Source organism: Nothoprocta perdicaria, unplaced genomic scaffold, assembly GCF_003342845.1.
Source record: "Nothoprocta perdicaria isolate Ctin4 unplaced genomic scaffold, notPer1 scaffold_10, whole genome shotgun sequence".
Lineage (NCBI taxonomy): Eukaryota > Metazoa > Chordata > Aves > Tinamiformes > Tinamidae > Nothoprocta > Nothoprocta perdicaria.
Window position 1 is genome coordinate 6,082,958 of NW_020454094.1, and position 19,590 is coordinate 6,102,547.

Here is a 19,590-nt window from a genome sequence, read left to right on the forward strand (position 1 = left end):
GTGTGTTAGAGGGGGCGAGCCAGGAGGCATGGGTTGCAGTTCAATTCCACCGGGAGAGAAGTCTCCAAGCAGGCATATTCAATGCGCTACTTTAATGTGCCCGAAGTCCATCCCGGGAACTTTTTGGGTTTCCTTTCAAGGAAGTGGAGACGTGCTCCCCGTGGGATGCCTCGCTCGCTCTGCCTCTGCCTGCTCCTCTCCCTGCTTAGACTCTCCGGAGGAGCATTTCAGACAGAGGATGAAACCTTTTAGGGGTGGGTGTGGGTGTATGGAGCAGAGGGAGATGCTCAGATTCCCAGGTAGGAAAGTAGGACTCATGGGGAGGAAGTTGAGGGTAATTTGCATGGTAGCCCTGCTTAGGAGCGGGAGAGACCTGGGAGCAAAGTAAGCCACGTTTTTAACTCAGGATCTGTAAATGTGTGTAGGGGGTTGTGCATCTGTTTCATTAAAAATGTAGTGTTTTAAAATAATAATAAAAAGAGAAATCCGACCAGAAAATGAGTTGGGTGTGACTGCAGATCTAGTTCAGGAGATACGTTTTTTTTCGGGTGCTATAGGGGAGCGGAAGTTGCTCTGTTAACAGAGAGGTTCAGTAAAAGCCTCTGCTCCAGCCTGGTGGACTCCTGGCAGGGATAGTCACTGGGAAGAGCATTATTGGCTTCCCAGCTTTCCAGCTGCCTTGGTGAGTTGTAAATCTTAAACTTAATGGCATGTTTAGGAGGCATCTCTTCCCTCTTCCCACTCACTCCCCTCCTCTCTTCCACCCTTAGGAAAAGCGAATGAAAATATTAGACTGTGCAAGCTACCAGTATCTCACAGGCTAGAGAAAATATCTAGGAATCAGAGATTGGGGATGCAATCCAAGTTATAGGGTATTTCTTCCACCCTTCTTTGCCGGTCCCTCCAAACCGGATTTGTAATGAACAGTGTAACCCCTCAGAACCTCGCTTTCCTTTTAGACTAGCCTCTTAGAAACCACATCCAGATCGGCTGGATACTGCTTAAACAAGATATTCATACTGTAATAATTATTAATAGTGGCAATAAAAATAATAGTAAATAGCACGAGAGAGGAGAGGTCCTGGGAGGTTCTGCGTAATAGATGAAGCAGCGAGAGTAGCCACTGAGTCTCTGTGTGTACGCATGTGTTTGTAAAAATTATCTCAGGTCTCCTTAAAATAAAAATAACAACAGTAAAAGCTACATCAAAGAGAATCTCCTCAATATGATGTAGCGGAAACCTCTGAGCTAACATCTAGATAAGAGATTTCTTGGTGTGTATGTGGAGGGGGGGATATTTTGCTTTGTTGATGAGATTTTATTCTTTTGTTTTGTTCAGTTTTAAACCTGCAATTAATCAAGCTATGCGCTAACTTTAATTTCTRTTTCATTGATGTGATTCTGCTTCTTGCAGTTCAGTTTTTCTTGTACTGTATGCCTGCATTCATAGACACAAACTCAGGAATAGGGGGAGGGACAGATAGAGAGAAAGAGGGGGATCATTTATCTTGCTCGRATGTGTTTAACACATATTCCTGAATTAAGCAAGATCCTAACTTCATTTCCCTTCATTTCACTCTGCTTTAAAGCTGCAGCCTAGGAAAAAAGCCAGGTGGAAAATCTTGTCACCTCATCAAACCAAATTGCATAAGTTCGTCTTGAAAGAAACATAGTCATTTTTAACCTCCTAGAAGTTGTGGACTTAGGAAGGAAAAATGATGATGACGATTGTTATATCGCAGGCGAGGGCTTGAATGAAGCTTCACCAGACACCGAGTTGCCAGCAATTCAGAGATCGGTTTTATTTAGTACATCTGAGAAGAGTTTGAACTCCTTTCTAGCGATGCYGCTGATTTATTAGCTAATCCTGATAAAAATGTGCCTCTGGCTACCTGGAAAAAAATTACTTTCTTGCCAGTAGTGATTAATTACTATTAAGTCAAAAAGCATGATGGGGCTTTGAAGGATGAGGTTTGTGTTTGGCTTTATTTTATTTCATTTCATTTCTTTCCATTTTTAACAGCTTTTTCTCTTTCCCTTCTCTAAATTCAGTCATGTGAAGCATAGTCTTCTCTCAGATCTCCTTATTTTTTGCTTTTCTTTGGAAGCATAGCTGAAGAACTGCATAAATACAACCCAGCTTGGCTCAAAGAGGGTAGGATGGCAATGTGAAACCCCAAGAWGATTTCCATATCAATGCATAATGTTTATACATTAATTGATCTATCACTCAGTTAATTTCATTCCTAATCCAGGGCACGAGGCAGTGCTATACCTTGAAGGGTTAATACTGCTTAATAGTTTATTTAAGTATTTAAGTGTATGGAGAACTAGATGGTGTGTAGGAGGGAGAAGGTGTGCTGGTGGTGGGGGTAGGGAAAGGAGAAGGATTCGCTCAGAGTAGAAATGTAGCAATCAGAGTAATTTCAGGTGTAAATCCATTGAAATGAGAGCGCAGGAYGTGCATGCTTCAAAATATTACGAGGAGATCCTAGGGTGATGTTTGCGTGTAGCGGGAGGAAATTCAAAATCAAGAACCTGAAGACAAAGTAAACGAGCGTTCTCCCCGCCCAAGAAACTACGGAAAACGGAGCGCCAAGTCCCAGGTTTTGCCACAAACGAGCAGCCCAGCCCGATTCCAGGCCAGAGAGCAGGGAAGAGGCAGGGGAGCTCGATCCCTCTGCAGGCAYGCGAGGAGAGAAAGGGGTGCGGGGGAAGCAGCCTGCCAGGGAAGGCGGGAGAGCATTGCCAGAGCCCGGAGAAAAGGAGCTTTCCCAGCACGAGCTCAGCTGCTACATATTTCCCCAGTCCTTGCTTCTCTCCACACGGGGCAGGGACGCGCTCCCGCTGTGGCACTTTGTTTTAGTGTTCGGAAGGGCTGAGATCCGCGGGTAGGGATCTACCGGAGCTGAGCTGACCCACCCACACGCTTACACACACACACACATATATATATATACACGCACATATACGTGCGCACAGAGTTAACTAATCACACTTGAACAATTTAGCAAGCCATCCATTCATAACTTCCCCCCTTCTTATATCTAGCAGTGGAGTATGCTTAAAGGCTGAGTTACTGGGAGACATAAAGGTTAGTGCTCTCAGGACAGCCATATTATAATGCATTATCTTTGAAGTCATTTAAGGCCAATTTAAGTGGTATTTAGTATAATATTTATGAATTAATGTAATCTAAATATAGGACTGTCCCCAAAGGTTTAAACAGCCTTTTCTATTGAAGCACACTTGTACCCAAGCCCTGGAATGTGTTTTAATTTAAAACACACAGGTCTCCATAATATTCTATTTAGGAAGTCGGAGGAAATCAGCATTCCACACTTAACCAAGATTTACTGAAATGCACGCGGGTGAGCACACTTAAAGAGTGGAGATAGCAAGCAGTGGAAAAACAGGAGTTTTTCATATATCTGAAAGCCACAACATCCTTTCGACTCTTATTTAGGAGGAGAAAAAGTATAAAACCCATAAAACCTCCGCAAAATCCACCACAGCAGCCCCGTGGTTAGGACGGGTGTACCTAGCTGACCCGAGCCTCACGCGACGAGCAGTCAATGCAGCTAGAAAAATGCAGTACGAGAAGAATAGTTTAGTTCTTCCATTGCTTATTCTTCTTGAAAATATAAATAATTCTGGAATTTAAGACACCTGGGGGGTAGGTAAGCAAAGCTTCMATTCATTACATTCTGTTGTGTTTGATTACAAAGATAGTTGATAGATAGATTAAATCCTTGTTAAGGCTAAGCGTGATTGTAAAGCTTTTAGATAGCTCAGAAATTCTAAGGTGCAATGACAATGAACATTCAATTAAGAAGATATATTTGTATATACGTATAAATGTATAGATTTGTGTGTGCGTACACATACAGAAAAAGAGGAATGTATACATATTCATGCATATAGCCTTTGGGAAATGGAAATTTAGTTGAAAAGAAGCACAACGCAATACAGGTGCTGAATAAACTCCTCCATAATTGAAACATAAGGCTTGCCTGGCTGAAAGCAACACATACAGCATTTAGTATGGTAGTAAACCAAACAAGTTTTAAGGAGGTAAATGCACAAATAAACTAGAATAAAACAGAGGAGGCTTTATGCCTTAGGTCTGAAGAACAACCCCTTAAAACAATCAAAATGCAATTGGATATCTTGATGGGAGAGAGAGAGAAAAATCAACGCCCTGTACATTTATAATCTCCCATATAGATGAGCATCTATGTATATTTGATAATGTCAAACAGCCCAGATTGCTTCATAAATTAGGAAGCTATACGTTAACTCTTTTTTTTCAGGGGTCTGGACACGGATCCTGGTATCTAAAAGCAGCTGCAGCCAGTTATGATGCTGTTCTTGCGGTTGTGTCAGCATTTCCAATACAAACTCCAGTTTTCAGGGATCTCTTGCTTGGCTGTTAAGTTTTGCACTCAGCTGAAAGCTGTTCTCCAACTAACCCTACTACCACATCAACTAGTCATTCCTATGAGAATGTGTTTGTTTTAAAGTTACGTAATATTGAGAAAGGAAAGAAATTAAAGTTTGTGTTACTAGATCTTTTGTTTCCTCTTTTACTCTTGTTAGCGTAAATTTTTATTTCTTATACATTTATAGATTAAGATTGTTCCCACTCATCAATATCTACATATACCGGTGCCTTTGGCCATTTTATGGGAGGAAAAAGGGATTTTTTTTTTTTTTAATACAGAACTCTTTTCTTCAGAAAAGAAAAATAGTGAGGACAAGCAGGTCTCACAGATTTTACCTGGTCAAAAGAGGATTTTAATTAGAAAGTGGAGTAGGAATTTACTAATTTCTGAAGAACAACAAATTAAACACAGGAGAGTTTGGKTTTTTTGTTTGCTTGCTTTTTTATTTCTTTCATATTCAGGCAGAAGAGAACAGGAATGTCAGCACTAAAATCGCAGGGAGGAATCAAGGATCCTTTACAACTTAAATGAAAACTTGATTCTGTRTCCTGCATCTTCCGGTAACTAGTACAACAGACAGGACATTCTCAACTAGAGGATTCACATATTATACTATTTACATAGTATAATAAAAGCCAGRAAGCTGATGGAATAGTTTTTTGAAGTTCTCAGAGAGTAACCAGAAATTTTGCCTGGGTAGAGAGCAAGTGAGATTGCAGAGAGTGTCTTGTTTTCAACAGAAGAGTGGATTGCACCCATAAGGAGAGCAGACATAGGACTTTCGGTGTGTGGTGTATAAAAAAGCAAGGAGCAGAAGTGGCTTGAGGACCAAGGAAGGCCTCCCATAGCCTTAAGGTCTGGCAGTGCGCAGCCACATTTTCAGCAAGACGKCAGGGTGTTTTTTCTCCTGCACAACCTGTGCAAACGCATGCCAGCCGTGCTGACCCGACAGACCGTAGCGACACTGAAGGAGCTGTTACCATCTCTCCCATCAATCAAGTGTGAACCAAGGGGCGATTATGCCACAGGACGTAATGGTTCCAGAGGAGCAAAAGTGGGGGAGATGGTCTAGGCTCTTAGGCCAGTTACCTGCATCTAAAATAGAGCAGAAGAACATCGGACATCCAAAGACACATGTAGGTGTTGGCTATAGCCTTAACAACAATATTCCATAACAGCAGGAGGCTGTAGAGCTCAATACGACCTGTCCACCGAGTGCTGTCAGGTCGGTGCCCTGTAAGAGCGTGCACTAACAGGCGAGGTGTTACGGGAGCTGAGTTGAATCTCGGCCTTAACAAATAGAGTTTCGTTAATCCCAGCCGCCTCCTTCCTTAGGGAGTGAGGGTCTCCTGCCTGCTTTGAGGGCTGTCAAGGTGCAGCTGCCACTCCAGTGGGTTCATTTTTGGAAAACTCGATGCAGGCCTGTTTCTCAGTGTCTCACATTTCCTTTAAAATTTGGAATTGTGAGATTACGGAGCAAAGCACTTTCAGTTGGTGCTCTTAGCTTCTGTGCTTGCTGGCTTGTCCCCTGAAACTCAGCCTTCCTTYAGTAAGAGAAACTAAAACTGAAAGTGGAGGAACATGACTCAAGTGAGGAGGCCCCTGCCACATTTCTCACTCACTCAACTGCTTCACCGATGTCCGTGCGACTGTTGCCGGGGCTTGTCATGGTGGACTGACCCTTATGTATTAAAATTTGCAGCAGAAAGAGGGAAAAATAATAACCACAGTGAAGGAAAGTTATAGCTTTTCTTCCACCCTCGCTTCAGTGGCTGAGCTGGGGTATACATTATAGGGACCTCTCTCTCCCTCGGCGTAACGCCTTGAGATGCATCATGGCCTTCTGGGGATCGCAGGACCTATCGAATCACTATCTGCATGCTCCGTGCTGCATCGCCTGGTGTGGGCTGGAGTCAGGATGTCACCGCCGAGATGGCATTTGTTTGCTTTAGTCACTGCGAGCCACAGCCTGAACGCACACACAGGTGAACGCAGCTTTTAATGTACATTCATTATATCCACCTGACATCCCCTCGAAGAAAGAGAAGGCTTATTATTGTCGCGCCTTAAAATAAAGATGGATGAGAGCTCTAAACCTCTCAAATAAAGTGCCTGACCATACATAGCAGCTAAAAATAAATCATATACGGCCATCTATTCCATGTAAATGAATGGCAAGACATATAGATATAGACATTGTGTTAAGTTTGTCAAGCAGAAGCAGCCAAAAATATTGATCAAGGCAAGGGGGAAAAATTGATAATGAACTGGACTCCAACAAGACTTTAATTGACAGTGACTTCTGTGAACCAGCTTTGGACAGTATATATAAACTGACCACGATGTAACTTTATTGCAATGCACTCTCCTTTAATTAATTGTCACCTTTGTTAAGACAGGYTACAGATCAAAGGTTTAAAGATACTTAGCAGGTTCTTAGTAACAAACCCTTCAGAAGCATTAGAAATATCCGACAGCTCAGCCAATGAGGCATGCAGATTTCGATCTACCTCGCCCTTATCTGTTTATTTCTCCCTCCTTTGTTGAACACGGACAATCATCGTTTAACATTAACTATTTCATAGATGGCTTTGCTGGCAACGTTCAGGCCTCCAGGGACACGCAGTCACCAGCGAGAGGGGCCTTCTCTGCTACGGCTGTCAGACTATTTTTGCTACCAGAAACTTGTTTACAGTTTGATAGACCGAGATGCAGCAGAGCCAGTGTTTGTATTACAGGCTTTCCTTTCCCCGCTCCATTACTGAGATCTGTAATTTCCTTATTTAAATTTAGAAAGCATAATGAGAAATAGCTTGCATGAAAGGTGCAGTCGAGAATGAACTTTTATCGGAAAGGTACATATGGAGAGAAATACAAGTGTGTCTGTCATGTTTCTCTATCACACACGCATGCACATGCTCTCATTTACTATATATGCATACTAATGAAAACATGCATTCGGTACAGACATAGATATGTACAGGCACAAATATGTCTCTAAACAGCTCCTTTCTAAAAGGCCGTACAGAAATCATATTCTTGCATGAAAGTGACAGGTAACTTGCAGGCTAGTCCTGGAATTATTTTAGGCAGAGTTTAATAGGATACGTAGCTGTTTGTTCATTAGAGTAATTTAATGGTACCGTCACACTTAATTAATCCATGTCTGGTTTATTTGCACATTGTGTCTGAGTCTCCAAAATATTTTGGAGACAACCCGACTGACTCCCCAGCGCGCTGGAGTAGACAACTCCGGACATGAAGCTTCTTCAAACAGAATAAAAACGGAGCTTTGCAGACAGAGTTGGCCTGATGAGATCTGACTGCGTATTTGTCCTGTTTCTAATTTAAATGCCTATGTATCTAATACACAGAGACTCTATATGCACGCATGTATAGAAATGGCAGGCTTGCATTTGCACATAGTTCCTCTCCTTTTCAGTCCCTAAGGATAGATTCACATCACATAATATGCATCACTCACTGCAAACGCACACAAATATCTTTGTCGGATTCGGTAGCTTTTTGCAGGTAGATGTATAAAGCAGCATCAGCCTAATAATATCCCTATAAAACAGTGCTTCCTTCCTAGGATCCAGAGGGATGAAGGTTGTCAGAAGATCAAAAGATATATCACAGTGTGCTTGTAGAAATCCCCTGATTATGTTTCCTCTCTATAATGCTCTAATTCACTATTTGATCAATTGAAAAAGGGCCAATGCTTTGGGAAGCAAAAAAAGTATTAGGTTACTAGATGCTTGAGGGTGAGAGAAAATCACACCTAAAATTATATGTAGCAATACAGTAATGAGCTTATCAATACTTCTTTAAGGAATCTGACAGCTCTATAGGAGAGATTCAGTTCTGTGAGCAAAGGTCACAATAYAGATATTGCTTATTAAGACTATCGATAGCCTGGTTGACCAGTCTAACCAGAGACTGTATAATGTACCTGCTGTTAACAGGCAGGGAGGAGAACTATGAAGAATTTACAGAATTGCCCACATGTAATATTAATAATATTGATTGATTCTAATAATATAATAAGGTAAAGATGCACTTCTTTGAAATGGTGCATGAAAGAGAGAGAAAAAAAAAAAAGAAAAACCTTAGCTGAGTAGACTGAACTGGCTTGAAACTCTTTGAAAGCTAAGCTAGAGAAAACTCAGCTCCATTGCCTCTTACAGGCAGGGCTCTGCTTCTTACCTCCTATTTTACCTGATCCAGCCAGAAATGGGATACCTCTTTCTTTAGGATCAGGTCTTTGCCTGGCAGCTGCAGAGAAGCAAGAGGCCCGGAGAACGTCACGGTCATTTTGGTTGACCAGTTCAGCCCTTGTCAAGATAGGATTGATCCCAGGGATCACCTTTCTAAAAGACTTCAACACATGAAAATGCTTTATTTATTTTTCCTACTTTCAGCAGCATTTAAGAACTGGGTAGAAGAGAAGGTAGAAGTAAGCATATTCTATGATATATATAGTTTATAATTGATGGGAAAGGACTTTGCAAAGCACCTAGAGACTTTTTCCAAATGCAGCTGAAGTCTTTAGGAAAACTCTGCCTTGCCTGCAGCAGGTTTGGACGGGGCCCTAAGTAACGGACCATCCTGCAAGACGCTGCTCGCTGAGACAGGACCTCCGGATAATGTGCAACGTGGCTCCCTTAGGGTTGTTACCCACACAAATCTAGACACCGAGACCTGCTTGCTTCAGACTCTCCTAACTACTCCCTCCTCAGCAGTCGGGCTGCCTTATCTAGGTTTGCTAGTCCCCTCCTTTCGCTCTACCATTCAGCTTCAAGTGTCTCATGCCAGTCGTCATACGGTAGTTTCGAGATGGTCTGCATTTCATTATCCCTTCTCCCAGTTTACAGGGCAAGTGTTTTTCTTTTGTGAGCATTTAATTGCTTTTAAAAGCGATTTATTTGATCCTATTCTGCCTTCAATAATACATAGATGGAGATGTGTTTTTTTTTCACCCTCTTTTATAAAGATATATTATGCAGTTATGCTATTCTGCGGGTTTTGTTCTGTTTTGTGTATTTGAAGGGAGAATGGTCTTTTTTTCTTTCTTTTTCTCTCTCTCTCTTTTTTTTGCTTTGCCTTTTTTCCTCTATTTTGTATGATATTTATATATATATATATATATTATTTTAAGAAAAAGAAATCTCATTCAAGATATAGCAATAAATTAGAAAAGTGGGAGCACTGAAGAGGAGCAGGGAAAAGAATCAACAAAAATCTTTTGGCAAAGTCTTTAAAAGAATACCATTGCTGCAGAGTATAAATTCATCTGATTTTGATATCAAAGAAAGAAAACAAGTATCTTACAAATTATTTAACTGTAAGCTCAGCCATTGATAGTGAACAACAACAAAAAAAAATTATTCCAACCTATAGGTACATTGGAAGTTAATTTGCACATAAAGATCTTGCAGGAGATAATGGTGATATAGTAGTGCTAGGTGTTACATCCTACTGTCTGGATAATAAATGTTAATACCAAATTAAGCCAACAAAAGAAAAAAAGAAAAAAAGAAAAAAGAAAAAAGGAAAAAAAAGAAAAAAGAAAAAAGAAAAAAAGAAAAAAAGGGAAAAAAAGAAAAAAAAAGAAAAAAGAAAAAAGAAAAAAAAGAAAAAAGCTGGCATTGCTTTTCCTTCTGGATTATTTGCTAGTGGTGAATGTACCTCAGAGCTGCCCCCTTTAAACTGCTTTCTGTGCCTGCAGTTTTACTCAAAGGCAGGGTATTATCTAGCGGGTGAGGATGGGCAGAGAGGGAGCCAGCACGAGTGGGTCCTAATCACAGCTTGGATAATTACTCACCAACACACTCTGATGGAGTCACTTAAGCTCAGTGCCTTCAGGCCTCRTCCAAAACCTGTTGAATCAATGGAAAGATTCCCATTGGCTCCAGTGAGCTATTGATCTTTCATTTCATCATCTGCAATATTAGGCTGGTCAGATTTTTTTTAGGGGAGAGGAGTTAGCAGTGTAAGTTTGACATTTATTTTCTTTCGGGAAAGGATTTTGTGCATCTGGGGTGATGAGTGAGTTACAGCTGARCACTTTTCAGTGCAGATCGGGAAAATGTGGTGAGGATGTCGAAAACTAGTTTTACTGATTTCATTTTTGAAATATACATTTGGCTCTGCTCTGCTATGAAAGGGTCAATGGCAATTTTGCCAGTTTTGTTTGTCTGAGTAGGATTCAGCCTTCGTAATTTCTCTGTCTACAGGAATATCATTCACTGATTCAGAATCTTGGTGTGGTTTTTTTTTTYTTTTTTTTTTTCTTTTAGTGAATCACATACATACTCTGCATTGTTATGGCAACTGCAAGGCTTGAGGATTTGGTGAAGGGCTGCAGCCCACATTTCTTCTCTAAGGGTGTGATCCAAACTGATTGTTTCACAATGCGATTTGGATCTGAGTCAGGAGAAAGAGCAAGTTCTCTCTAGGCAAGGGCATTCCTGCCCTTAGTGGGGGTAGATGGAGGCAGTAGCTGTTGCYCATTTGCTGAGGGCTGACCCAAAGCCCCTTGGAGTCAATAGCCAGACTCCGAGCCAGCCTCATGGACACTGGACACCACATGAATACTTACAGACAGATGTGAATGTCCCTGACTTTGGCCAAATAAGATAGGCTGCTGTCCCTATCAACCAATAGGGGCAGTTTGGGAACAGTTTTTGCCCCTAAACAAGCAAAAAGTTGTTTACTTGAGGGAATAATAAGATTCAAGCATTCAAACAAAAGAAAACTCATTTAGAAATCCTTTCATTTAAAAGGTTTTTTTTCAGGTTATCTTGTACAGTAAAGAACTAGTCACTGAAAAGCAAATGAAAGAACTAGTCACTGACAAGCTCCCATGTTTTACTTCTTTTTTARTTTAAGTTGATCCATCAATAGCAATGTCTGTGGGGTTTTTTTGTGTGTGTTTACATCTGATCCGTGCTTACGGCTTTTATACTGGAAATGGAGGAGCCAGAGTGTGCATGTGTGTAGCTATGTGTATGTAGTCCTTTATCTAACCCCGAGCCTCTCCGAAATCATCACAGTGCACTGAGATCAATGATATCGTGTCAAAGGTGGAGAGGAAGCGTGTGTGCCGTGTGAGTGTGTGAACGTGAGGCTGTTTGATTGCCTGAAATCCAACTAAGTCTCAGTTTCAAAGGCCTGGGGGCAGCAGGGAAAGTATTTGTTTGTTTAATTATTTATATATTTACTCAGCTTTACTGACAGTGTTTGCAGATGGGGGAAAAAATGAAAGAGGAATGTTGGGTTCTTGTTTGGAGGGGAATGCGTGTTGTGTTAGCCTCAGTCTGCTCTCTCACATAATGGCTGCTTTGTGCTGTTAAATGATCATTTCTTACTGACCGGCTCATTGAAAAAGGCCAGAAAGGTGCTAGTAGAATTAGATTTTACAAGTTTATTCACAAAAGAAGTTGCACAATAGGTGTTTTCCCTGTCTTCTCCGTACTCCGATCCAGGGACAGGATTTGTGGCAGCAGTTTCCTAACTCAAAAAAAAAAAAAAAAGCTGAGCTGCAATCTGGAACAGTGACCCTGCTCTGTGCTCCCAGGCCAGAGAACTTCTCATTGCTGGGCAAGCTGCTTGCTCAGTTTTCCAGGCTGGCCTATGGGTGCTAAACCTTGACTCTTGCTGCCTGGCTTTGAATCCAAGCTCTGCTGCTCATCTTCACTTCCTTACCTTYCTCCCCAGGTAAAACTTCTAGATGCAGACGTGGGTGGACACATGTGTCACAGGCTCAGGTCTGTCTTCATGGTCCGATCTCTTCCCCAGTCTCCTCCAGTCTCATACACCAGCTTCATATAATCTCCTTCTCAGTCTACGTATGCTCATGGACTGTTTTCCATAGTCACTCCAACTACAGACCTGTTTTCCCAACTTTTGCTGTCTCTCTTCACTCTCCCACTCCTTCAGTTCAGCTCTGCAGTGTCATTTTGCCCCCAGTGCCATCGCTGGCTGTCACTCCTGTAGAGCCCTTCACTGGTTGAGGTCTCGAGTCAGCTCTCTGATTCTCCCAGTGTGCATCACCTATCTTTTCCTTTCATATCTCAGCTCTTCCCTGAACAGAGAGGGCTTGGGAAACGGAGTCGTGCTGACCATATTGCAAATTATGCTACGGCTAGCAGCAGAAAGACCCATTCTCTTGGAAAGCATACACACACACACGCAAATGGATATACAAATGTGTATGTCTCTGTACATAAACCACAGAGTGTATACAAAGACGAGAGTTTTTTGAGGTTCAAAGCTTGGTGTCCGTTCTCAAAGATTAAAAAGAAAAAGAAGGAAAAAAAAAGATGCATGAAGTCTATTATTTTATCAAGGCAATTGCACCTTTTTTTTTTCTTTAAACTTTTCTTGTTTCATTAAATCAGCTGCTGATTTCTCACACCTGAGCAAAAAACATGCATACATTTTCCTGTGAATTCTTAAAATCGTGAGCTTATTCTTAACTATTCCTGGCAGCCCCTCCTGGGACTGCAGTTCAGCTTCTTGCAAAAATATTTTCCCCTGCTGTTCTGAAACAGAGCTGCCCCGAGCCCTCAGCTCCAGGACCGTTCTCTGGCAACTCCACATTAAATCAAGAAGCTGAAACAAGACTTTCACGTAGTGCAGCCACAGCGTCTTCTTCATTCAGAAAGGGGCAGGAAGGGATTAGGAGCCCATTTCTATCCCAGTCTCTTACTAGCCTTGTGTGTCATGCTAGATCCTATTCCTAGACCTTGCTCTGCCTCAGTTTGCTATGTGTAAAGAGGAATTTGTGATATCCAGCTTTGCAAAGAGCTTTATGTGTATTTAAGGTCTAAGTAGTGCTGTTGCGGTGGCAGTGATGGTCTAAGGTTATAAATGAGACAACATTTGTAAAGAGAGGGAATATCTTTTATTAGTTCAACCGAAATAGCTGGAAAAAAAAGAAGAAAAAAAAAAAGAGAGAGATAGACTTCCTTGTGTACTTGATAGCTTACCTATTCTTTTCAACTATATCAGTTGGTCTAATAAAAGATATTACATCTCCCGGCAAGCCTCGTCTCATTTGAGGTGTAAAGCATCTATTTAGGCCTGTTTTTTGTCTGTGTCAAGGGATTAAACATTTGCTCATCTGGGCGGTCAGGGTAAAAGGAACCTCAGCTGGGTCCCGTTCTTCTGCTTTCTATGGCCGGCAGCAGTGGCCATCTCATGCGCTTTAAGAGACACTGAAAAACTCTGACAGCCCCTATTTTCTGATCCTGGAGATGTCCTTCCTTTTTTTGCTGTTCTGCTCCCTTGTGAAGCACCACATGCCCTCTCCTCACCCCTATGACTGTGATTTATTTATAAAATTGCTGTGTGTATATGTGTGTATGCGCGTGTGTGGGCAACCACACAAATATCCCCAAGCTGCCGAGCAAGCTGATGAGCATTTTCTAATGTATTTAGCGAGTAATAATGCAAACCACAGGCAAAAAGTAYAGAAGGGAGAACAGGTAAAATACTTCAGCCAGGGAAGACTTTGGAAAGAAAGACTTCTTTTTTTCTCTCTCAGCTCCTAATAAATCACATTCCTCTCCATAGCTAGAGGAAGGATTTGGGGTATTCTTTTTTGATTTCATAAAGCAAGGCTGAAAACACCGAGCAGCTGAAAAGAATCCAGAAGCAGGTCTTTAGGCATGGCAAAACCCCGCTCGTACGCAAAAGGCAGCAGTAGTCAGAGGACAGCTATTACTTATGCTTGGCTTTACTACCAGGGAAAGCATCGGATCATCTATTCAGATCAGGATAGTCAGCTATGCCAAAGGTTTAATCAAATATTAAACATGGTCAGTAAACTTAAACCAACGTTGGATGTGCAGCAGTTCCCTCCTTTTCAAGCAGGCACTCTAAAGGAGAAAGTTTTCTTCCGTCTCTCTAACGGGAATTTTTGGGGTCTGCAGAGATGATACTGCTTCATATAGGGACCCACTCCACTGCRTGTCTAGAGAAATACAGATGCATGCAGATGTTTGCATGTGTGTCCAGTCAGGCAGAGAAAGAAATTTTTTTTTTTCCACGCAGGTTCATATCTTTCTGTTTCCAATCATTTTCTATACGTTTCTAATCATCCATTCTATATGCTTCTCTATGCCTCTCTGTCTGTCCCTGGCCAAATACAGTCTTTTTTCTCTTTCTTATCATCTGCTCAAGAGAGTTAGCAAGGTGTGCATGTGCAGATGTGTATGTGTGTTTGCAAACTTGTGCAGGTATGTAGATGCACGTATACACCTGCTTATTGATACATAACGCACGTACAAAGCCACATCTGCCTAACTCCTACACACATTTGGATTGTATTTACACCCTCCAGCCCTTATTTATTCCGACCAGGGGCACTCAGAGACAGAACGTTTTGCTTGGAGCTATAGTTTATGATGTTACCTCTCCCTTCTATTATTCATCCTCTCTGATTTTTATCTAATCTCTCTCTGATTGTTCTGGTGCAGCTTAAGAGACAAAGTGAATTTTTATTACATCATCAATATAATCTCCAGCTAATCAGCATCTGTGTGCATTACCGTGCCCTCTTTGGCTTTTCGTCTCTGTTCATAAATAATAAGAATAATAATTGGGGCCTTTTTGCGTGTGCCTGTGCGTGCGTGTGTTGGTATCGGGCGCAGAGTCACAGCTGCACTTTTTCATTTCAGCCAGCTTGTTTTAGCAACACTGGACCCGGCTTTGCGCAGATTGTCCTGACTATTGCCCAGATTAATTTCCTGGTGCCTAACACTTAAATCATGGAAACAATTAAAGCGGATGAACCCCATACACATCTTCCCGCGGCGATTGAACTTTGCTGTTAACTTGTACACACATTTTCATGGCTTTAGAGGCAATGTGCCCAGTACCAGCAGAGTGTGGAGCAGCTAACATATCCCCCTATATGAGCGTTTAACCTCTAATTTTCTAGTGTACACAAGCTAATCTTTCTTGGGTAGGAGGGCAGTACATCCCTCTTACATCTTTGTACATCTTTGAATGGGAAGTTTGGAGATCACACTTTTGGCTTTTGATTGCTAATATTTTTCAGCAGTGCTGTGCAGCACTTAGCCTGCCACTCAAGTCTGCAAATTCTGCAGGTTGAGCTCCTATACATCTTTTCTCTTCCCTCTCCAGCTCGAGAAGAACAATGACAATAGTACTTGCTCATAAAGTAAGAAAGACTTGTGCCGTACTTTGAAATTCCCATCCTCGGTACAGATGTCTCGTGCATTTTAAGCAGAATTGCTCTGCTTTCTCTTTAAAATACCCTGATTTGGTGGAACAAGGCAATGACAGTGCCTCTTTGTTAAGCAGGCAGATTTCATACTGGTTTCCAGTGTTTAAGATGAGATTCATATCTCAAACATAAACCGTACTGCTCATTCTATGATTCTATGATATCTGATCCTGGAGTGCCAGGATTAGTCTGTTTTTGAGTTGATCGAGACTGACCACAGACACTATGCTGAACTTGAGTGAGATACAACAAAATCTTCAATAAAAAGGCACATACACCCATGGACAAATACCTGAATGATGTACTAGATAGCAGCRAACTTCTCAGGAAGAGCTTGTATTTCTTATAGACAAACTGTAGTCATGGTGTAGAGATGTTCATTCGGCAGCATAAACTTACTCATGTAGTGTCCTAATGTCTTAATTCGCATTGTGGAAAGCCTCGCACRAAGCAATAGGTTCTTAGAGCTTAGCAGGTGTTTAAATGCTTTTCTAGATCTGTAGAAATCTGTAGTTTGCATGAAATAATTAAGTGTAGTGGTATTACCAAAGCCAAGTGGAAAGCATAATTCTGTTACTCGGAAATGACACTCTTTCACAGCTATGTTAGGACATTTTAACCATGAAAGAAACACCAAGTGTCTTGAGCACCTTTCAATGTGAATGGGACCCTTTTCTCTATTTTAAAACATATTCATTATGAAACTTCTTATGAAGGAATTCTGATTAGAGTTGAGCTGCGAATGAGATTTTCTCTCAGCAAAGAGAAAACCACTGATTATTTTCAATTCTCATCTTAAAATTTTTCACTATTTATACTACGCCCTCTCTGCTCCCTCTCCAGCTCCATTCCTAGTTTTGACAAACCAACTCATTCATCAGAAAGAGGAAAGGGGGGGATCAGGAATATTTTTGTTTGCTTCTGTTTTAYATTAAATAATCTGTCTTTCCGCTTACTCTCTCCGATCTGAAAGCAGCCGTGGTTTACGGCTCGTAGGACTAGCTCAGATTCGGCTCCAAGTCTCTGTGAACGGTGTGAGAAACAGGAAAGCTTTACACTACGGACAGATAAAGATGATGCTTTGCCTAACATCTCTGGATTTGTCTGGCACCAATATTATTTTGCCTTCTACTTCATTTTGTTTGTTTGTTTTGTGCATGTATTGCCAGGCTCCCTTTTTTAAAAATTATTATTATTATTATTATTTTGCTATGTATTTATGCCCTCCTGGCCCTCTTCACACCCCTTCATGTCCAGCTTCCTCAAGCYCAGCGGCTGAATCCCCCGGGCAAGCGTGAACCCAGTATCGTTCCTGAATTAAAATCCACCTTGAAGGATGAAGAGTATCCCCGTTTGTAACTGGAAGGCATGAAAAAGAACACATCACTTATCTGAATTTGCTGTTCATCCAAGCACTGTTTATGGAGATTTACAGTACCTTGCCTGTGCAAAGAGCTCTATTGCGTGGCGACTGCTGGAGGATTTTAGGTGGCGGTATTAGCCGCGGTATTAAAAATGCATCGGAAGGCACGGGGTGGGAGATTAGTTGGATAGAAAGACCCATGAATGAAGGGTTAATTACATTCAAAGAGGCCATCGTATGGAGCAGAAGAGGCAATAGGTTTCTTTTCTTCAAAATTTACTAAATAGCTGGAAACATGGTTTAATGAATTTTAATGGGATCTTTCTGAATCCTATGCATATTGCATCTGCTGACTGTAGGAAGTCAAAGTATTGTTGAAAGGGAGGGTATTGCCCTACTTTAGGTTTCACAGTTCAGTATTTAAAAAAAATATTCTGCAACAAGCACTTTATTCAGAAAATATATTTTTTTTCTCCTTATTTAATTCCCCCCCCCTTGCAAGCAGAAAAGACTTTCAGGATCTGTGAGCCCTCAATACCATAGATTATTCTGCTGTTATATAACACGTGCTTTACATTTATTGAGCCATCTTGTGCCGTCAAGATAAAGGAGGCCTTAGTATTTTTCCCTGCTTAAGAGCCATCTATGAAGATGTCTTGATGAATTCTGCTCTCAGTTATACCCATGTAAATCTAGAGGAATCAACTCCCATGAATTTCTTCCAGGATTACTGCAATATAAATGAGACCAGGATTTGGCCCAGTCTGGTAGGAGGAGGAAAAGAGGAAGAGTTAAGAGTTCCCTTTTTTTCTTTTCAAGTGCAATATGCTTTGAGTGGCATCATACACCCCGACTCATTTCCATGCAGGCTCCAGCAGGGGCAGCAAAAAAGCCTTTCCCTTTGGCTCCAGTGCAACACGAATGAGAGATTTGCACTTTGGAGGGAGCAGGTCATTTGGCAGCACGTCAGGAATCTTGACTACAACATCTCCACCACGACGCTCGGTCACAAGCCTGCATCTTCATCACCCTTTAAGACAAAGGGAAACTGAGGCAGGAAGGTTATTCAAGGCATGTAGTCTGTATCAGAACAGAGGTGTTTGGCTCCTGTCATTTTATGACTACATTCACTGTGTTAGCGTTGCCCATTTTCTTGGTAACTTGAGCTTTCTTTCTCTTTCTGAGCCTCCTGCAGACAGCAAACAATATAAGGCTGCCCTACAATTTGCTAATTTGGAACCTGTTCTGCACCAGGACCTAGGGTGACATTTGGGGACCCTCTCAAAAGATGCTTTGAGATTCCCTCCACATCAGAAGGATTTACCACTTTGCAGGACCGTGTCTTTGGTCTGTTGAAGGAGAATAGCTGCACTCCTTTAACCGCATTAGCAGGGTCCGGATGACAAAACTTAGAGCTCTATTAGGGGCATTATAACACCTGTACAGAAGTGGTTATACTGATGTATAAATGCAGACAGGCACACTGGTAGTAGAAGGGAATAAAAGCATGTTGGCACTAGGCACCTTTGCAGCAGAGCTGCTGTGCCCGCACCGCAGGCTACCCTGGGACGGSGCTTTCTGCACCGAGGTGACGTTGCATCGGCGCCGGGCTGCGGACCCAGGGGGGATCGCGGCAAGGGAGCCGGGCTCCTTAAGAGGAGAGGCAGGCTCAGATCTCCATCTGCAGTGACACTTGCCAGACTGAGCACAGCAGGACAACTTTGCATCAGGACTTTTGCAGAGAAGAAAGCCAGTTATTTAAATGCACTTCTGCAGGACTCCAGGCTGCACCGCTCGCCAGTATGTAGTTGCTGTTGCTTTTTCCCCTTGTCTCCCCAGTCCCTCCCTCGTGTGTTTCAGATCCTTCTCTCCTTACAAGCAGACAGTGTGATGCCTGCTTGAGCGGCACAGATAAGTTAGCCATGCAGCTCGGAGCGCCAGCCCTAAACTCCCTACCCTCCCTTTGATCTGAAATCAAAACAAAAGAAGGCGGCATCAAAACGATCCTTTGCAGGTAACGGTTACTCTGTGCGCATTGCCTAAATGCAGCTGGAAGGCGCTCTCATCTCTTCGTATCGGGCCCAGATCTGCACTCGTCTTAATACTTTATCAATGTGCCAGCAGGCTGCTTCTGCCGTGGATACAGCTGTGCAGAAGCTGTCAGCATTTTTAAGCTAAGCGTTAAACAATACTTCAGGTGGCAGCAAATTGTTATTTTCTTACCCCAACTCCAATTCTACTCCAATTCTACCCTCTCCTCCCCCGTCACCAAGCCCAGATGCCGAAGCCTGTATTTTTATGTCAGCTTCGTGCTTGAATTATGCAACCCAAATGCTTTTTTTTTTTTTTTTTTCCTGGTGGGAGCCGGTCTCTCTCTAAGGGGTGGAGAAAGAGAAGCACAGAAATCCTTCCGAGGAGCYACAGACGAGGCAAATCTCCCGAGCCAGTGGCCTGATTTTGGTGCATTATTCCCTTTGCACGTCAGGCGAGCTGCCGGGACCTCCCCGGCAAAGGCCCTTGCTCCG

General features: G+C 42.1%; 1 protein-coding gene across 10 annotated transcripts in view; it reads left to right on the forward strand.

Moving 5' to 3' along the window:
- Nucleotides 1-19,590, forward strand: part of CELF4 (CUGBP Elav-like family member 4) — a 674,752-nt gene that overhangs the window by 1,044 nt on the left and 654,118 nt on the right. The window lies entirely within an intron of this gene.